General features: G+C 36.2%; 1 protein-coding gene across 18 annotated transcripts in view; it reads left to right on the top strand.

Annotated features, from left to right (window-relative positions):
- Positions 1-20,061, top strand: part of PDE4D (phosphodiesterase 4D) — a 1,511,392-nt gene that overhangs the window by 1,070,499 nt on the left and 420,832 nt on the right. The window lies entirely within an intron of this gene.

The following is a 20,061-nucleotide window of genomic DNA, read 5'->3' on the forward strand; positions in this document are numbered from 1 at the left end:
TACGTGACCTGTGAGAGAAACGTCCATAGTCATGGGAGCAGAAATCAGATGATGGCTGGTTGAGGTTTAAGTATGAAGGAAGAGTCACAACAATGGATATAAAGGAAAGTGTTTCAAGATTTGGCTTTGAGGTTTGAGAAGGAGGTATAAAGGTAGCTGTACAAAGAAGTAGGAATTGAACAAGGTTTTATCAAAGATGGGAAAGAAATTGATTCCATTTGAATTTTTACAGAAAGGATTTGATGAAGAGTAAGAAAATAGTTGGGGATGATTGATGAAGCTGGGCTTTTGAGGACATGGGAGGAACTGAGACCCACAGCCTAGGTAGAAGGAGGGTAAAATGGAAACCGTGAATGTGGGTGCAGATGAGTTTGTCGGTTTGGTGACCGGACATGGAGAACTTTCCTTTTTGATGGTTGCTTTCCTTTTTGAGGAGCAAAATAATCTGCTCTGTGTGGAAAGTAGGGAGCAAGTGTTTGAGAAAAAGAAGAAAGGGTATTTGCTATAGTCTTTAAAGAAAATGGGAGAGAGAGATGATTGATAGTTGTTAGACTTTTTAAATGTATGTAAACTGCTTGGATTATTAGCAGCCTTGCCTTTATTGCATTTTATTTCTCATGCTGCTAAACCTCCCTAAGTACAGTCACCCTTCTGACCCCTAGGTGCTAAAAGGCTGACCTGCCATGTTCCTTTTGTTACCAGCCAATACTGACAGATAAAATGGTAAATTGACTTTTCAACTCCTTGATGTGAACTAAGATTTTTTTAAAGACAAATCTTAAATAACGCATCTCTCAACTTGACCTACAGTTGATGGAGCAGAGAAAGAATACAGTGCCCCAACAACCTTAAGGCACACACAAATTGCTTTCACACCAAGTATAACGTGCCTCACATACCATCTCATCCAAATTATTTGCCTCAGAAATGCTGTTTGGCAGTTAGAGGCTATTTGCATAGTCAGAATAGAACTTTGGCTTTACATTTTATTTGAAAATAAACCAGCAATTGCATTGCTCTGGATGTCAGTATGGTACATATAGCCAGAATACTGGGAGTATAACTTCCAAATGGCAAACACCATATAGAAACAGAATAACATCATTAGGCTCCCATTTGATAAACAAATGTATGCTCTTGGGTAACTGAAATGTCAGATATTCATCCAAATCTTTGCTTTTGCAAAAGTCCTGCAAATAGTATCATTTAAGTTGAAGTGACTCAAGGAAATTAAGTCACTCTAGGGAGTTTCCTTTCTGTTTCACAGAGCAGTTTGTGAATGGGGGTGGACCATGGCTGGTGGCCTTTTCCTGCCTCTGTCAATTACGTATATTCCCACCATGCTCCAAAGTGAGATGTTAGACTGAGAAAACGAACACTAGTTACCAAGTTAAAAATACAGACATTTGTAAAGTGTGGAAAAGAAAGTTGTTCTTTTGACTCCCCAACTCCAATGATTTGATAGAGGCATTTATGACATGTTAGAAAAGGGAGTTCAATATGAACAATTAATATAAAGTTTACCAGGTGAGGTAAAGAATACTTTTGTACACTTAGGTCCAGATTTTGTTGGGTAGGATATTTTAAGAGGTTTCTTTTTTAGCATTTTTGAAGGGGTAGATCTGGGAAGTAAGCTATGTAATAAGCCTGGTCTGAGGGAGCATTTTGGAAAATTCCTGGCACAAGCTTTCTAGTACCTTAACACTTTTGGGTACTGAGCCTTGATTCAGAGCACCCAAATAATTCACTGTCCAGGAATAAAAGGGGTCTATTAATAATTTCACAGGAAAACAGGAGCAAACCCAAAAACAAGTAAAAGCAGGGGTATTTCAAGCAGAGCGGGGAGATCATGGGCAGCATGGAGCACTCTTGGGGAAAGGGCATTGAAGCCATTCACATTTGAGCCTGTGTCTGCAAATGGTGGTATTTGTATCCTTTGGTGCATCACATCCATTTTTATATGAGCGGTAATCTTCCAGATCTCCTATGAAGAAGGTCCTGTCAACCTCCCAGCCTGGTATTAGAGTCATCAGACAATATGTAGGTGGGAAGGTGGAGGGTTGGAACAGATTTATGTGGGATAAAGCTTTTTTTTATTTTTTATTTCAGAACTTTTATTCCCAAACTATAATATCCCTGCCTTCACTCTCTGTGTTGGCACAGGAAAAAAACAAAAACAAAAGAACAAAAACAAAAACTAGAATTGAGAATCACCAGTGTAAAGATTGTTCTCTGAATTATGGCTGCAATTACTTTGACTGTAGATATACTACATGGATTGTTTTATAATGATCTTGGGAATGATAACTCCGGTGTGTTAAAAATTCAAGGAACTTCATTCCCATCTCAACCAGCACTCCAACAGCCCAAGGAGAGAAATGCCTAAGGCACCTGGCAGGACAGAACCCAGAGCCCAGAGGAGGGAATTGAGAGAAGGGAAATAGGAAAAACCTTCCCTTCAGGGCAGCTGTGAGAGAATGCTGAAGCATGCAACTTTTGCTTCAAACAGCTGCCAGAGGATCTTCTTTGAGTTCATTACCAAAAACATCATGAAAAATAGGAGAAGGTACCATTTTACAAAATGCCATAATCTTTACCAACGAAGCTCTCTTTGTCATCCTTCTTTGTGTAAAGAAAATTAAGATCCTCCCACCACCTGTTCAGACAACTATGAAATTTTTCTTTGTTTCAGCCAATCTAGACTAGGTATGCTGAGGTAACAAACCACCCTGATGTTTGGGGGGTTGTGACCATGGTTTTATTTCTTGCTCTTGGTACATGTCCTTAGCTGCCCTATGTTGTTCTGTTCCTTACCCTTTTCATTAAGGATCAGCCCATCCTGGGAAGGCACAGAAATGGGAGATGGCAGGGCCACACAATGGCTTTTAAAGCTGCTGTTCTGACATGCCACAGATCTCTTCCACTCTCATGCCCCTGACCAAAGTCAGTTGCATGGCCATGCTCAAAAACCATGAAGCAGGAAATATGGCCCTCAAAGAAGGGTGGGTTCTAAAATCCGTAAATATTTTGTAAATAATCTAATCTATCACAGTCTTCCAAGTTAATTACAAAAATGACTTAAATCTTTAACATATTCTGTGTACTGCCCTCATGCTATCCCTAATGTTACTTTCTCATTCTGATAAATTACTGTTGTTTTTCTTCTTAGCTGGACTTACAGACTCACACATTACCCAGGAGCTCTATTGTGCAGGTTTATTTGTCTATCTCCTTAACTCGACGGTAGGCCCTTGAGAGCAGGAGCAATGCGACATTCTTCTGTGAGTCCCTAGCGTGTGGTTGGCATGTAACAGACTCCCTTCTAAGCAGCTATTGACTGTTAATAAATTTATAGATCCATGAGGGAATGTTTGCATTGCCTTCTCCATCTTGACACCCCACTCTGCTCCAACAAGTGATCTTGTAAAAGAAATAGAAATCACAGTGGGATCTTGAAACATGGCTTGGTGTTTGCTAGGTGGAAAAGCATGGAGAAGCAAACCCAAAGAAAGAAATGTTGGCGGATTCCCTTGTAGTATTTTTCAGTGAAGATAAAATTCTTCTTGAATTTTGCATCCTGAACACGAGTCCCTGTAACTCCAAACTTGGTTCCTGCCAAGTCTGGCCCATCCCAGAGCACAAAGGAACTGGGACAATAAACTGCCAATACTGTCCCCAGTCTGACAAGTCTAACCCTTATTAGATTCTCGAGAAAACAAATCTTGAATCTTCACAGATGACATAAAGTCACTAAAGGAATACATAAATTAGTAACTATTTTTCAAGATTTCTGATGTGACATTTTATTGTTTACTCATTAATGAAAATCTGTCCTATCAAAAAGTCAGGGTTAACATCTGACATCAACTCTGGAAATTAAATTTTGTTTTACTATTTTTAAAACACGTATGAAGAGAAAAGAGGGAGAGAGACTGACTAGAACACACCGGATTTTATACATTTAAAAATTGATCAATGCAGATTGAGCCCTCTGAAATGATGCCTGTGGGAAGCTATCCCCTTCTTCTAGGGATTTGCCATTGTGTACATGTTTGGGGGCTTCCCCTTTTGAACTTCCCTTCAGAGCCTGTGCTACACATTTTCTTTTCAATTCACTGATGACATGTCTACATCTGCTAAAGGGGATCTGATTCTGTGACACTGACAAAAGTTCTTTAGCATTAAAGTCCAATGATTAAAGTAGATGATCCAGTTAGCTAATGTTGTCTGGGTCAAGAGGAAGTGACCTTAAAATTAAGAAACTCTTTCCTTCTGCACACTGGAAATGGCCTGTAATGGTAATTCCTAAAGAGTTAGTCAGAAGTGTCATCAGCCCTGATAGTATTCACTCAGCAGGCAAGCTCTATTTATCCAACAAAAGGTCATTATCATTGTTTTATAAGCAGTTTACTTAGTAATTTCTTGAAATTAATATTAATAAAATTATGGGTTATTTATAATATATATTTGAATATATAAAACATTACACACATGTGTGTATATATGTAAATATGTATGTACACACACATATATGTATTACATAGCCCAATTAGCCAATTAACTTATTCTTTTACAGCTGTTTTCAATTTCTAAAAAAATTGCATATTATGCACTTAAGCAATAACTCTATTACATCAGAAACTCCTAAATGACAGATATACTGGGTAAATTATTTCATTAATTGGATATTGTATCTGTAGACCAATGGATCTTCCTTTATAATATTCAAACTCAGCTATATATTACCATGGGGAATAGTCAGTGACAAAAGACTACTTTAAACTATCCATATTGTGCTATGTGTCACACTTCTTGTTCTTTAGCATTTCTAGCTATTAAAAATATATTATTCTATAGGACAGAGAGAGATGCATTTTTCTAAAGTGTTGTGTCTTTGCGTAAATATATACATATGTATATAAGCAACATAAAATAACGTAATTCCCAAGCTGAAATTTTCTGCTAATGAATCTGAGCATTTAATTAAGACTAGCTTTAAGCTAGGTCTACATTTCTGAAAGTATTTGAAAAGTACAATTTTGACTAAATCATTTGCTATTATCAAGGTCATGTAGACAGTCTTCTTAAATTCTCATTAAATAATTGACTGCCTTACAATTGCAATAAGATCTATATATTTGGGAAACTTAATCTGCAATTTCATAGCATATAAATGTTGAAAACAGAATTTTTAGTTCAGACGTCCCCATAAATCAGACCCAACAATACATGTCAATCCCTCTGGAAAAGTATTTCTTGGCATCTCAGTATGTTTCTTTTTTTTCTTTTTCTTTCTTTCTTTCTATTTTTTTTTTTAAGATTTGTTTATTTTATTTGAAAGAGAAAGGAAAAGAGAGGAATGCATGCACAGAAGGGGCAGAGGGAAACACTCCCAAGCCAACTCCTGGCTGAGCACAGAAGCCTACCCTGGGCTCCATCTCAAAATCCATGAGATCACAACCTGAGCCAAAACAAAGAGTTGGACCCTTAACCAACTGAGCCACCCAGGTGCCCCTGTATGTTTCTTGAGTATATAAAAAATGTTCTACCAAAGGATTCCTTCTCACAAAAAGTGATTATATTTATTGACCTTGGTTTAAATACAAGTCTGTATTGGAAAATTAAAACATTTTATTTAATTGTATAGTGGAGAGTTGCAGATACATACAAATGAGGTCATGCCAGGACTATGGGAAAGCTCTGTACAACTTTGTGAAGAGCTCTTTGTTGAGAGGTGAAAATAGCTTCTGGTAATGGTAAGATGTGGTTTGAGGGCCAGGATGTACCCCAGCTGAGTGCTAATGTTTGGATTAGAATTTGACCAGGTGATAGTAGATATGCTTCTTTCTCACCTTTGAATTTCACTTGAAATGTCGTCAAGGTAGATACTTAAAGAAGCCCGGAGGAAACTCATCAGATTTATGTAGCTTGGGTGGGAGTTATATCACACTGAAGAACACCTGCCTTGTCCAAAGAAGATAGTGAATACTGCGCTCTGGTTTCAATTCACCATATACGAATGGATTAGGGGGAAAGGGGTCTCACATTTTAGACCTTATAAATTTTCAAAAGAGGTCAAAATCTCAACTTTTTGTGGCATTTCCTGTTTGCTTTAAATATTGGACTAAAAGGAATAAAAGAAAAAAAAGACAGTGTGTCAGTCAAATTCAGATCTGCTAGCCCTTTATGGCTCAATCCTAAACCTATATCATTGCTCACCTGCTCCATCCTAAACCTGTATCATTGGTGGTGGAGTGATTCTCTGTGTTTCCCTTGTGTGGAAGTACTCTAATTTATCTTTAGCCAATTTATCTAAGGCCAAAAGTCTATAGCCAAGCCCTAGATTTACTTCTTTTATCTTCAGAAAATGCCCATAAATGTTCTGTTTTTCTCACCATGCTCTAAGGATAAATAGCCGAAAAGAAAAAGACAAAGTACCTTGGCTATTGTGAATCTTGAATTGATCAGGTAATTTGCTAAAATTAGGGTATATTTCATGTGAATGGGGTGTCCCTAAAGAAAGGCACTAAAGAGTGGGATTAGGTACTTTCCTACTTGATCTCAACCAGGTTAGTTCTTAGCAATTTGCTAAAAAAAAAAAAAAAAGATTGTTTCTCATGGTAAAACCCCACTGTACCACCCAAGAAAAATTATACATTTTTTTCTTGTTTGTCTTTCCTCTTTTTCCCATCCCCAAACAAAATTTTGTGATTTTTTTTCCCCCTTATTACATGTTTTCTGTAACCTTTGTATCCAGGAAGTCAGGAGAAAGAAAAGGATACTTCTCAGTTGACTAAGGTTATCTCTTCGAATGTAAGAGGGCAAAAGTATAAGCAAGGATTAAATGCTAAATAAATCCACTCTGCCAATACACATTTGTGGTTTAAAAAACATCTTTCATTGAATAATTTAAAATATGCTTATACCATCTGTTCTCTCGGGTATTAACATTATCCATGATAGCAAAATAATCACATGTTAAATAAATTCCAGACTCCCATTGATGATAGCAATGGCATTGGTAATTCAGATGACCTAGACTTTTTCTTTCTCCATACAATTATATCATTGATTTTTTCCCCCATATTGGAAAGGATAACAACTAAGTACATGCTTCTTCCTAAATAGACTATCAGTTCAGAAATTCTAACATTTCTTTTACGGAAATAAAAAATCAAGTGCAAACATATGCCATCTTTGAAGGCAACATTAGGTAAGAATTTGGGCATAATATTTGCTGTCTTTATCTACTTCTTTATGTAAATTTATAAGAGAAATGATCAGATTGTCTTATGCATATTTTAGAGCTATGCAATCAATTATCTTCTGGGATTCTTTTATCTGTCTGGAAAGATCTGGAGCAAAAGTCTCTGTGCAAACTGAATGAGTTTACTTCAGGGTAGATATTTATTTTGCTCTCCCTGAGCTCTTAACAACATTTCGTGCTTAAGCCGCACACTACGTACTCTCTCACAATGACAGCAAATGTATTCATGTGTTTGAGTCTTCTGAAGAATATTGTAAGCTTTGTGAGATCAGGGACCATTTGATTCTCCTTTTGTGTCTCTCATTCTGGTGGACTTTTCTAAGGACCAAATAATTAATGAGTAAATGATTTTTAATGCTGTAAAATAGGGAAAAGTGTTTTCAAACGTTTTTGCTTGAAGTTAGCACGTGTAGATGGTGAAGATTAAGGATTTCTTTCATCCACACCTAATTCAGGTATATAAACTGCCTATTCTTAGCCAGGGCTCTTCTGTGTGAAACTCTGTGGCATTAGGGTGTGGATGTAAGGGACCTTGAAGACATTTTGAAAGCCTTTCCAACAAATGCCTGATGCTCAATAGGCCTTTCCTACCAGGTAATCTTCCTATATTGCCATATTCCATTTCTCTGCTTTTCTTCAAAATCCTATCTTCCTTCTTTCTTTCTTTCTTTCTTTTTTTTTTTTTTAATTTTACTTCTTTATTTGAGAGAGATAGAGAAAGAGCATAGCAGTGAGGAGGGGGAGAAGCAGGCTCCCCAATGAGCTGGGAGCCCGATGCAGGGCTCAATCCCAGGACCCTGGGATTATGAACTGAGCTGAAGGCAGATGCCCAACCAAATGAGCCACCCAGGCACGCCAATCCCACCTGATTTCTTAAGAGAGGGTAGAATTAGGTAGACATCTTTGACAAATGTGTCTAAACCATGCATTAAATCATCTGTGTCTTCTGATCTGGCAAAATGATACCAATTTATGTAAACATTCTTAGTCACAGTATCTTTTCTGAACGTTTTGTGAGTGCCCCTCTTCAAACTGAAAGATAGTCACAGTATCTTTTCTGAACATTTTGTGAGTGCCCCTCCTTGGTTTTGTCAGGGAGTCTACAAAGGGAGAGTGAGCTCAAAGACCTTCATGCCTTGATCCTTTTCATCACCCATTCGACCCTCTTGATTTTGTACTGAGCTATTAACTTGCTGATTTATCGATGTTATATCTGTGATACAACACTTGTTGACTAAGCACATTTTAATTCCCCATTTGTATTCACTGTTTGATGTTCCCTACAAGTTACACTGCCTTGGTTCAACTAAATTGGTTTTTTCATATTACAGCAGATTCATACTCAATTTAATATTTGAATGATTGTCCAAGATGCTATCTAACATTTCTTTGACTTCTCTCTCACAAAGCATTTAGTCTCGTTAATAAAAATGTCTTGTTCCAAACCCCATTTTTATCATTTGCATTTCCCAGTCCACACAGAATTAATTATATCTCCATATGGTCTAGTAAATCAGGTAAGTGTCATACAAATAGCATGCTTTTGGGTTTTTGTTTTTTTTTTTTTTGTTAAGTATTTGAAAAAATCTCTTGTGGTACAGTGGCAGATATAGTGGATATATGAGTTAGTTGAAAATGCATTTAAATGGACTTATTACCAGTTGAACAACATAGATGAGAAATAATGAATAAGGAGTAACTGTTAGCCTGGACAGAAGATTATTCATCCAATCAAATATACAGAAAAATGAACTTGAAACTGATGTGAGTACCCTGGAATGAAAGGTCAGGATCAACAATTACAAATGTTTACTAATAAAAATGACTGTAGTTTCAAGTTCAGATTTAATGTCAATTGGATACTGGGATAATCCTAAGGGAAATGGTACATGAATTAAGAGTGTGAGGAAAATTGTCTTAAACCTCACTCATAGATTTACAATGAACAGAGAAACGGAGACGATATCTCTTTCTACCCCCAGAAGAGCCCTATCACACCTAGAATGTTGATTTAATTTCAGATAGAACACTTTAAGAGGAATCAGAAAACAGGAATAAGTCCAGAAGTATGATAGGAACAATTGAAAGAACTTTGATCAAGTGACCTGGAAAGGGGAAACTGGAACCTTTCTTTAGATGATCACCAGGCTGTCATATTAAAAAAGAATTGGGCCTGTGTTTCAGTGATTCCAACTCTACATTTAAGAGACAATACTTCTAGAAAGGTGAAAATTAATTTGGTGCAAATGACTTTACAATATTTGGATCTGCTCCAAGTAAGCCTGCTGCACCATGAAGCAGGGTGGTCCTCATACCAAGATGCACTCATCTGAGAGCAGATACTTGCTTCTCCCTGGAGAGTGTTCATGCATTAGGAGAAGACTAATTTCCAATCACTTCTAGTAAATCCTTCAATTATGAGAATTGATTATGTGAATAGTTCTTAGCATAGTGCCTGATGTCATCAATTAAATGCTCAGTAGATATAAGCTATAATTTTTATTGGAAGACACCAATTTAGAATTTGTAACTGACTATTTGTCTAAGGGGAGTAAGTAAAGAGAAGGCAACTCTTCAAAATTTTAGCACAGCTTCTGTTGCTAAATAATAAGGTAATTAATAAAGGCCTGGGGTACATGTAACTGATTTACTCTTCATTTGTTACCACTTTATGTTTTCTATAATTGCCTTTATATTCTATATTTCCTAGACTGGGGATTTGTTTATCTAACTTAACAGGAAAGTTCTCCGCACTTGCTAAATCATAGTTGCTTATATTAAATTTTCTAGTAACTAGCATAGCAGTAGTCCATCAACAAAGGAATGAATCCTGTCAGAAAAAAATGGATCTCTTCAATTAATTAAGAGGAATGTTTCAGTTTAGGGTTTTGTAGAATCTTAGTAATATTCTAGGTTATGTTAGCTTTGTTGAATTTTTTCTCAGGTGATAGATTTGTTTATCTCTCAAGATTGTATCTGATATCTGTCGAAGGCATTCACTAGTTCACTCACTTATTCAATCAACAAATAATGTACCAGTACTCTCTGAGCCTGTACCTGTCTCCTCATCTCTCTATAGTCTTCTTTTCCTTTTCTTTCCTTTGAAGCCAGTCACTATAGGAAGAGCAGTCCCTCAGACATCTCAGAGCCCCCAGACCCTGACCCAGAAGCCCCTCTCTCTGAATTCCTTATGTCCCTTCCCTGCTGCATTTTTCTTCCTGTCATTTATCACCTCTCTTACATATTTTGCTTACCTGTATGTCCATCTACTTGCCTCCACTGGAATGCCCATTCCATGAAGGCAGGACTACTTATCTGTGTTATTTGATGCCAGATTGCTAACACCTAGAATAGTGATGCAGTAAATATTTGTTGAATGAATGAACAAAGCTTAGATATCATGGAAACCAATACTAGAAAGGGCTCATGTATCTTCCAGGGTTACCTAACCCATTTTTGGCAGTGCAGGGTTATGAACCAAAGTCACTTGACTTCAAAACCATCCTCCTTCTTGGTCTGTCCCTCAATTACAAATAACTCCAGAATTTCTCTACTCTTTGTATTTGAATACAAGGGGATAACTTTTACTATAATCAAATCTAAGAGACTATTCAGGTCAGTATTTACCTACCTAATCCACATCTATGCAGATCACTCCTTTACATTTTGTTTTCTCCCTGGATTTGTTCAATCTGGTTAAAACTATCATGACTTTACCTATTATTACTGTTATTGTTTCTCAAATCATAAATGCAGATCCTAGAAACAATGTATGCAGTGATGGATTTAAAGAAGTAATAACGAGGAAGACTCATTGTTTGTCTTTGAGCTGTTTTCAGTCCAGTGGCTGAGGCAGCCTTGTACAGGTGCAGTCTCAGACCCAGATGATAAACAGATAATTTATAACCCAAATAGTGATACTCTTGAGAATCAAAGGAAGCACTATTTAATAAGTCACACTGGGACAACAGCTTACACTCTACAGGCAAACGAAGAATATCATTCCCCAGTTTTAAAAAGTTAACTCTAGGACATGGGGTGCAAGTTCTTTTTGTAACAAATAGTTACTGAGCATCTACTGTATGGACAGCAATGTACCAGGCACTGTGGAGAATTCAAAGATGAGTAAGCTACAGATCTGATCATCTTGTGGCTTATAATCCATTTGAGAAGAGAGAAGATTAACAACACAATATAAAGAAATAAATGACGGCTTAGGCTAAATGCAAGCTTGATGTGATATTAACCAACCACAAGGTTTCAAATAGGATCACTGATACTGTTCTTCTTTTCATTTATCCCTCATAAGTGGTCATTTGAAGTGCATCTTGTCATAATGCATGAATTGGACATTGAATGGATTATACGAGTTTTTCTGGTTAAGAATCAGATCAAAAAAAAAAAAAGAGAGAGAGAGAATCACACCATTTGTTTCTGTGTGTATGTAGAGGAGATGTTCAACTCATGCTGGCTGGCTGGGCAACTGACTGAGGTAGAGGAATGAATTGGTGCATTTTTAAAAAATCATCTAGCAACCAGATACAGAACATTCTTTCCCAAAGAGACCTCCTCTTTGCTTGACCAACTAGTCTTTTTGCTTGGCCAACTAAAGGAAGAACTTACAACATGATTACTTTTCTTCTTCAGATTTTATAGTCATATAAGACATTTGGTTACTTGGAAATAAGCTTAAAAGTGCTTTAATTCTTTCCACTGGTTCCTACTGTTGGAAGTTCTTTCACAGCCGAATTTTGGCAACAGTGTATATCTTGGCAAGTAGACTGTGCTTTTTAAGGATTAAAGTGTGGGAAGTAGTAGGACATCTGTTGAAGAAGTCATGTTGTCAAAGCCCATTATGTATATTAAACTCATTTGTTTCCATTTCCATACCTTTTAAAGCAAAATGTCACTCCATTTAACGTTCGAACAGTTTACTAAAAAACTTGGAGATATGAATTGTGTGGGCCCACCTGAAATTTCAATGAATGAGCATCATTTTCTTCAGTTGATTTTATTGCTACTTTAACTCAGCCTAAACTTTGGATATCTGATGGGCTTGTTAAGATAAGATTATCAGCCAGCATGGGCAGTTATTGGGAGTGAAATCGAAACAAACAGAATTCCCTGTCCTTGGATTAAACAGAACTAGAAAAAAGAAGAAATAACCTAAATTCTTTTATTCCTGATTTCTTCTTCTAAGGTATTAACAATTCCTGGTCCAACTGCTCTTCTCCTTTATTGCAGTCAGTTTAATAAATTTAACATTATATGATCAATAGGTCACTGCTGGGCTTTTGAAGAACTGACAGTTAACAAATAAAAGAATTTGAGAGAAATTGCTCCTGATGAGGAATCCACTGGATGAATAAAACTTTTTTTAAGAAGCTGAGAACCTGTGGTTCATTCATTCCCCAAATTGCCTTCTTTTGAAATGAAGCAGCTTATTGATTTAAATGAAAGTTATCCATGGGGCGCCTGGGTGGCTCAGTGGGTTAAGCCACTGCCTTTGGCTCAGGTCATAATCCCAGGGACTTGGGATCAAGCCCCGCATTGGGCTCTCTGCTCAACAGGGAGCCTCCTTCCCCCCACCCCCCTCTGTCTGCCTGTCTGCCTACTTGTGATCTCTGTCAAAAAAAAATAAATAAATAAAATCTTTATAAATAAATAAGTAAAAGTCATCCTTGCTATAAAGTTCAGGTAGGCATGCTGACTTTCTGATTTATGGTGCTTTATGTTCTTTAAGTTCTAAAAGGCATACAGTTGAGTCTCGTTGGTTTTTTCAATCTGTGGAACTGAGTCATGCTAATAAAATTTCTAAGAGAATAATAATTTATACATCATAATGTTAGCACTGTCCTTTATAATTGAAGATACAACTGGTTTAAGAAAAACACCATTTCCATGTGACACCCATTTTCTTGATAACACTTAAGAAGGAACATTGTAGATCAGGAAATTGCTTCCGAATTTCAGTCAGATCAGGGGGGAGTTGTATCTTCTTAAGGAGGTATTGAGCTTTTTTTCACTTTTCATTATATTTCACTTTATAATTATTCTTTAAGAATTTTTCCATGGGGTGTCTGGGTGACTCAGACTGTTGAACTTCTTACTCTTGATTTTGGCTTAGGTCATGTTCTCAAGGTCATGGGATCGAGCTCTGCATCGGGCTCCATGCTCAGCAAGGAGTCTGCTTGGGATTCTCCCCCTCTCCCTTTATTCCTCCCTCTACTCACAGGCTCTAAATAAATGAATAAATAAATAAAATCTTTTAAAATTTTCATATAAATAACTAAATTAAGTTAGTTGATTTTAGAGTACTCAACCCTGTTGTTACTATAAATGAATTTTTCCTAATGTCAGCAAGACCACTACCCCTTCTATTTGTATTTACAGTTATCCTATTGTCCTCCATTATTTTAGTACATTTTCAAAATATTCTCATTGTAAAGGTTTGCAGATTTATTTTCAGTGAAATATGTTTCCTAATAATAAATAAAGGAATACCTTAATAAACCTTAATGGTATAGGTTTTTTAAAACAGTTCTTGGTCTGTGAATCTCATCTGTACTGTGATTTCTTATTAGCATTAGCCCCAAAGGATATCCAAATTTTAGGGCTTCCCTTATTTGTAAGAATTATATTCTCTTTTAGTTCACAAATCAAATTAGAGTAATTCTTTGCTACTTCTACAGCTGTCGAAGTATGAAGTATGAGGACACACAAAAATGCCACAGACACTGAACACAAAGAAAAAGTCATCACTATTTCTCTTAATCTCTGGTGTGTAATTTGCTAATTGATCACAATTAATAATTTTTTAAAAGATTTTATTTATTTATTTGACAGAGATCACAAGTAGGCAGAGAGGCAGACAGAGAGAGGGGTGGAGGCTCCTCATCAAGCAGAGACCCAATGTGGGACTCAATTCCAGAGCCCTGGGATCATGACCCGAGCTGAAGGCAGAGGCTTTAACACACTGAGCCACCCAGGTGCCCCACAATCAATAATTTTTATTTTTAGTTGATAGAATCCAAATTTTGAAATTTTAATAACAACCTCATTTTTGTTATTAAGATCATAACACAAGAGAGATCTAGCATATTTAAATAACATAGATGGGTAAAAGAAGAAAATTAAAATCATACATTTTTTCCTATCCAGGTATTTTTTTATATTCAATGTATACTTTAATATTTTCTTATTTTTCAATTTATGAATATATTTTTCCTTGGTTAAAAATGATCTCATTCTGTTATACTGTCTTATAACTTAATTTGTTCCCTAGGTTTATGTTTATGAATATTTCTCCGTGTCCTTAAGTATTATTTTAAAAAAATAATTCCTAGAGTGTCACGTGAGATGTTTTGTCTTCATAAGTTCCCATGGAGAATGCCATATACTCTATCCATACTTTATTGACAATTCAGAGCAGATTTTAGCTTAATAAAAACTCTGAGAACTACCACTTCCTTATAAAATCTATCTTTGTTTAACCTAGAATTTCCCCAGTATATGTGGCTTTGGAATTCATGTGTATATTTCTTCATGCTTATGTGCTTAAGTTACTTACTAGCATATCTTAGTATAGACTTAAAGAAGTATTTCAACACAGTCCTTTTAAGGGGGTTATGATAGTCACATTAAGTGTATACTCCACATTTTAATTAGGCATTTGGGCATTAAGGATATTTCACTATTTTGGAAAACACTGTGGACTTCTGAAATACCCTTCTGATTGCAGCCATTTTGTACAAGCTATGTGAAATGTTACATGTTCAGTATTTAAGAAATGGGTTATCAGATGGGGCACCTGGGTGGCTCAGTCAGTTAAGCGTCTGCCTTCAACTCAAGTCATGATCTCGGGATCCTGGGATTGAGCCCTACATCTGAAGGAGCTTCTCTCTCTCCCCCACTTCTTTGTGCTCTCCTCTGGCTATCTTTCTCTCTTTCTCAAATAAATAAATAAAATATTAAAAAAAAAAAAAAGAAATGGGTTATCAGAAAAGTCAAATGTATTGAAACAAGTAGCTAACCCTTAACAGGGCAAAATGGATTAATTAATTAATTTTGAATTTGTTCTCAAAGCATGATTAAATGAAGTCATAATTGCAAGTGCTAGAATATTCAGTATTCAAGTGCTAGAATAACTACTTTTGATAATTTTTATTTGTTGAACTAAAATTGTCAGTCCAAACAGACACATCTCCATCACCTCCAACTAAAATCCATATGTGTCCCTCACACTCTGAGAAGAGGCGTTGCTATTATATTACAGTGGGTGCTCTTTGTGAAATATTTCTGTCTGCTAACATATAATGAATAGTGCCTCTACTTCCAATGTGTGCAAGATTGGGAAAATGGCAGATACTTTTATTATTTTTCTGGAGGAGTAGCTAAAATGAGAGAATTAAGGAGAGAGTTAAGCAGGTCTTTTGAACATCCAGCATCTTGTAATTTCAGTTGCTTTATTTAACAAGCAAGTGTTGTTCTGGGCACTGGTATTGCAAGGTACAAATAAAGCAGAATATCTGCCTTCCAGAAACTATAGTTCCACAGTAAGGAGTTATGAATGTATCAACAGCCATGAAACAATATGCTCTAGTCATATGTAGATGGGGAAAAGAGGCAAGAGGCACCTAAAAAAACTGAGGAATGAAGAATAAGTTTCAGGGAAGAGATGACATGTAGAAACAGCCACTCATAGAAGGAGGCAGAAATGTTCTGGTCAAAGGATCTTATTGTCTTTGAGGGGCCAGTGGTGTGAATGAGCAGGCTGTGTGCAGGGCATTACCAGGGTTACTTGTGACGGACACAGGAGAGGAAGTCAGAGGATGACCATAGGGAATCCCTGTGCTAAGCTCTGGAATTTAAATTTTGAACTTCATTGCTAAAGAAATGAGGAGCCATTGAATGATTGCAAGCAAAGAGAATCACATATTCAGATTTCCATTTTATAATGATCTACATGGCATTCAAGTAAGGGATAGAATTAAGGAGGCATTGCTATTATTAGGCTGAGAGTATTAAGGAGGCATTGCTATTATTAGGCTGAGAGTATTAGCTCAAGGCAAATTATGAGATAAATAAGAGATAAATAAGAGAGATAATAAGGAAATCACAATCTGTAGAGAGGGATAATTTGGTCTGGTCTTTGGAGCCAGATTAACTGGTTCCTAAATCTGACTCCACCACTTAACATGCTGTGTGACCTGGGGCACGTGTCTTATTTTTCCTTTGCCTTGTTTTGCTCATCTACAAAATGTGTATAACAATAGTGTCAAAGTCATACAATTTTATGAAGATTAAAGGAACAAAGTCATACAATTTTATGAAGATTAAAGGAACAAATTACTATCATTAACAATATCTAGCACCATAAAAATGATCTTATCAATATTAGCTATTATTTATTGTTACCATTAATACTGTTGATAATACAATGTTGTTGTAATAGTATAACATAATAAAATATAATATAATATAGTTTTATAATAATGCAATATATTATTTTTAATATAATATTTTTTTAACATTCATGTCTCTAGGATTTGTGGCCTGATTAGAAGTGATTGCCTTATCGTTGGCTAAATGGGATAGTGTCAGAGAATATAGAAAGAAAAGCATTTTTCAGAGAATATGCAAAGAAAAGCATTTTGATGTAGAAAAAGAGAATGGATGTGAATTATTACATTCTAAATGCTAGAAGGAGGTACCTGTGGGGCTTCCAAATGGAATTTTCTCATGAGCAAATGATTATAACAGCAGAAAGGTATGGAGTATGGAAAAAAATATGCAATGTTCTGACCCCAGGGTTATTGTTGTCTGGTGTGGGTGTGACAGAGAGGATGAAGTGTGGGGAGGAGAGGACTCTTTTCCCAGCCATAGGCAAAGGGAAGTGATTCAGTCAGTTTTTATTCTCTGACATGGTCATGAACAGATGACATCCTCATGTCCTGAAAAAACTCCTCCAGCTTTTAAAATTGCCAAAGTCAGCCCAGGTTAGAACTAACAGCTGAAAGAATCATCTTTAATAAATACTAGAATTATTAGAAAAGTCCTCTGACCTCAAAATGCTGCTTCCTAGCAATTGCTTTTAATTGCTGTTAAGGATCTTACTAAAACTGCAACTTCTAGTGCACTGAAAAATATTGATGTTCTAGATAGTCTAGTGTGATACCTGCCCTTGTTTGTGTGTTCTCAAGACCTTCAAATCATGAGAGTGATGAGTGAGTTTGGATACTATGCCCATCCCACCACTGAAATCCTAGTATGTAAAAGCAAGCAAAATGTCAGTGGGTAGGCCTCATGATTCTTTGGTGTGATTGGAGTCTTATTTTGCTGTAAACTTGTTACAGACTGTGCTTCTAATCTGTACTTGAATTTAGGTTCCCCACTGTGTTTTTATTTTCTGAAAGGAAAAGTCTCCACTACCTCCACCCAGCCTCAGAGAAAGGGAATTGTGGAATTCAGGATGATCTGAGTTTCCCTCAGAGGTTGCTCCCTGCTAATTTACCAGTATTCTCACAAATTCTAGATTCTTGGCAGGGTGGATTTTAGCAGTAGTCTCTTCTCATCCCAATTTAAGTACAAGTAATTCCCATGAGATCCTGCCAGGCTCACAGCAAATCATTGAGCAGGTATAAGCAAAAATGCCCCTGCTAAGAAAACCAAGGAATTTTACCCATCCCAGGGCACATATTTCCCTCCCATTGAAGTTTATGTCTCCAATTTTTTATTTTTCTCCTTTTAGGAAATTCTTCTGTGAAGCAGGTCTTATTCTCTAATATTGGGCAAAGACCCCTACATTAGTTTACACATAAAAATATTGCACATTTGTTCTTAGGACTTGAAGATGAGGCAGTAGGCCCAAAGAGCCTTGTAAATTCAAAAACTATAAATTATACACAGTTGTGTATCACAATTAAGTGGTAGTGATTAAACACTGCCTCCACATTGTAAAATTATGTGACTTGCCCCGAATTATAATCTATAATCCTCATTAAGAAAGAGTAGAAACATAGCAGGGATTCCCTCCCTATTTTATCTTCCTTAATTATGTAAATTAAGCAGCAAATTCTCTGTTTTGCTTAAACTTTTTCCTCATTTTGAGGTAGAGTCTAGACTTTCGGCTGGTAGATTTTAGTTTAGATAAACTGCTCTTACTTTTGTAGGCATCTTTATCACAATTTCCTTTTGACCAGGAACTGTGTGCAATCTCTGGGCATTTTGGAGAGCTGGCTTTGAACATCAATAGATAGTGTTGTCAAGAGTGTGTGGGGAAATGGACATCTTTCTGCATGACTTGTAAGAGGGTGAACTCCTGGAGCCTATTAAAGGGAAAAGTGTATACAGTTTGTGATCTTGCAACCTAGTTACTGAAATAAAAGCACCCAACCAGTGAGAAAATATATTAACAAATGTGTTAATTGTTTATAAAAGTTCAGAATTATATGTCTGCTAGTAAAGGATTGGCTGCATAAATAACTCACCTATTCTGTGGAATCTTACATAACTATGAAAAAGAACACACTGTATCTCTATGCATTTACAGAAAAATCGTCTATGATTTTTTTTAAGTAGAAAAGTACTTAGGATTCTGTATGGTATAAACCTAGTTTGCACAAAAAGAAAGGAGATGGGTGTCGGGGTGTGTGTGTCTGTGTATATATTATGTATCTACATATACATTGATATGATTAGCATAAAGAAAAGATAGGATTAATAGGAAGGAAGAGATAAGCATTATTTATTTGTATACCTCGGTGTTATTTGAAATGTTAAAATAAGCATGCATCATTTCATGATAAAAATAATATAAAAATAGAATCATTGGACAGAAATTCTTATTATGAACTGGAAAGCCATCTTCCCTTTTGAAATTAAAAAAAATTCTGAATTTAAATGATGTCTGTTATTTAACAGTGTTCAACAGTGTCTGAACTTGGCCGCTACACAATAAAATATGGCTTTCTCTCAACAACTTTGTGTTTGCTCAGGTTCCGGACTCTTGAATAAATAGGTTGTGTTTATTCAAATCCTAGATAAGAAATCATTTTCAAATATCAAAATTATCATCCACGGTACTCTGAACTCCTCCTATCTGAAGGTTCCATGCAAGGGCCTTGTTGCTAGAACCTTAGGAAATGGGGAAGGAGTTAGTGAGAACTGTGGGCGTATTAAAGCTAGAACTTGGCTCTGACTCTGCTGCCTTGTGTGATTTACTTGGTGTCACTTGCAGTTTCCAGTTTGTCTTTCGTTGTCATGAAAAACTGATTTACAAACAATTGTTAAAGAATATCCTATCAATTTTTCAGTATATCTTAATCCAGGGAGCAGACAGAGATTGCATTTCTTAAAGAATGTTTCTAATAAGAAAAAAAAAATCAGTTTCAGAGTCAAAATGTTAATGTATAAAGGCTATAGTTTTCAATTTTTATGTTCCTGAGAGGTTGTGTTCAGTTCTATTGTGAACAGTAATTTTATGAATAAGAACCCACAATTTTTTGACCAGAAAATTGGAAAAGCGCCCATAATCATTCCCATCTCATTTTCTACGTATCTTTTATCAATTTTACAAACAATTTCCCCCTTTTGAAAATACACCAAATAGTTGGTTATTTCCTCCCTGTCAGATGCATGCATGGTGTATAGGTAAATTAATGATTTCCCAACCACTATTACATTAGGTTGATGTTCTCTTAGACATTAGACACGAATAAATTAAACCACGCTGCCTCCTCCGAGATTTGGGTGGAGTGGAAATAGGGTTTTGTGGAGCTACAGAATTTCTACTT

This window comes from Mustela nivalis (assembly GCF_964662115.1).
Source record: "Mustela nivalis genome assembly, chromosome: 3".
In the NCBI taxonomy this organism is placed as follows: Eukaryota; Metazoa; Chordata; class Mammalia; order Carnivora; family Mustelidae; genus Mustela; species Mustela nivalis.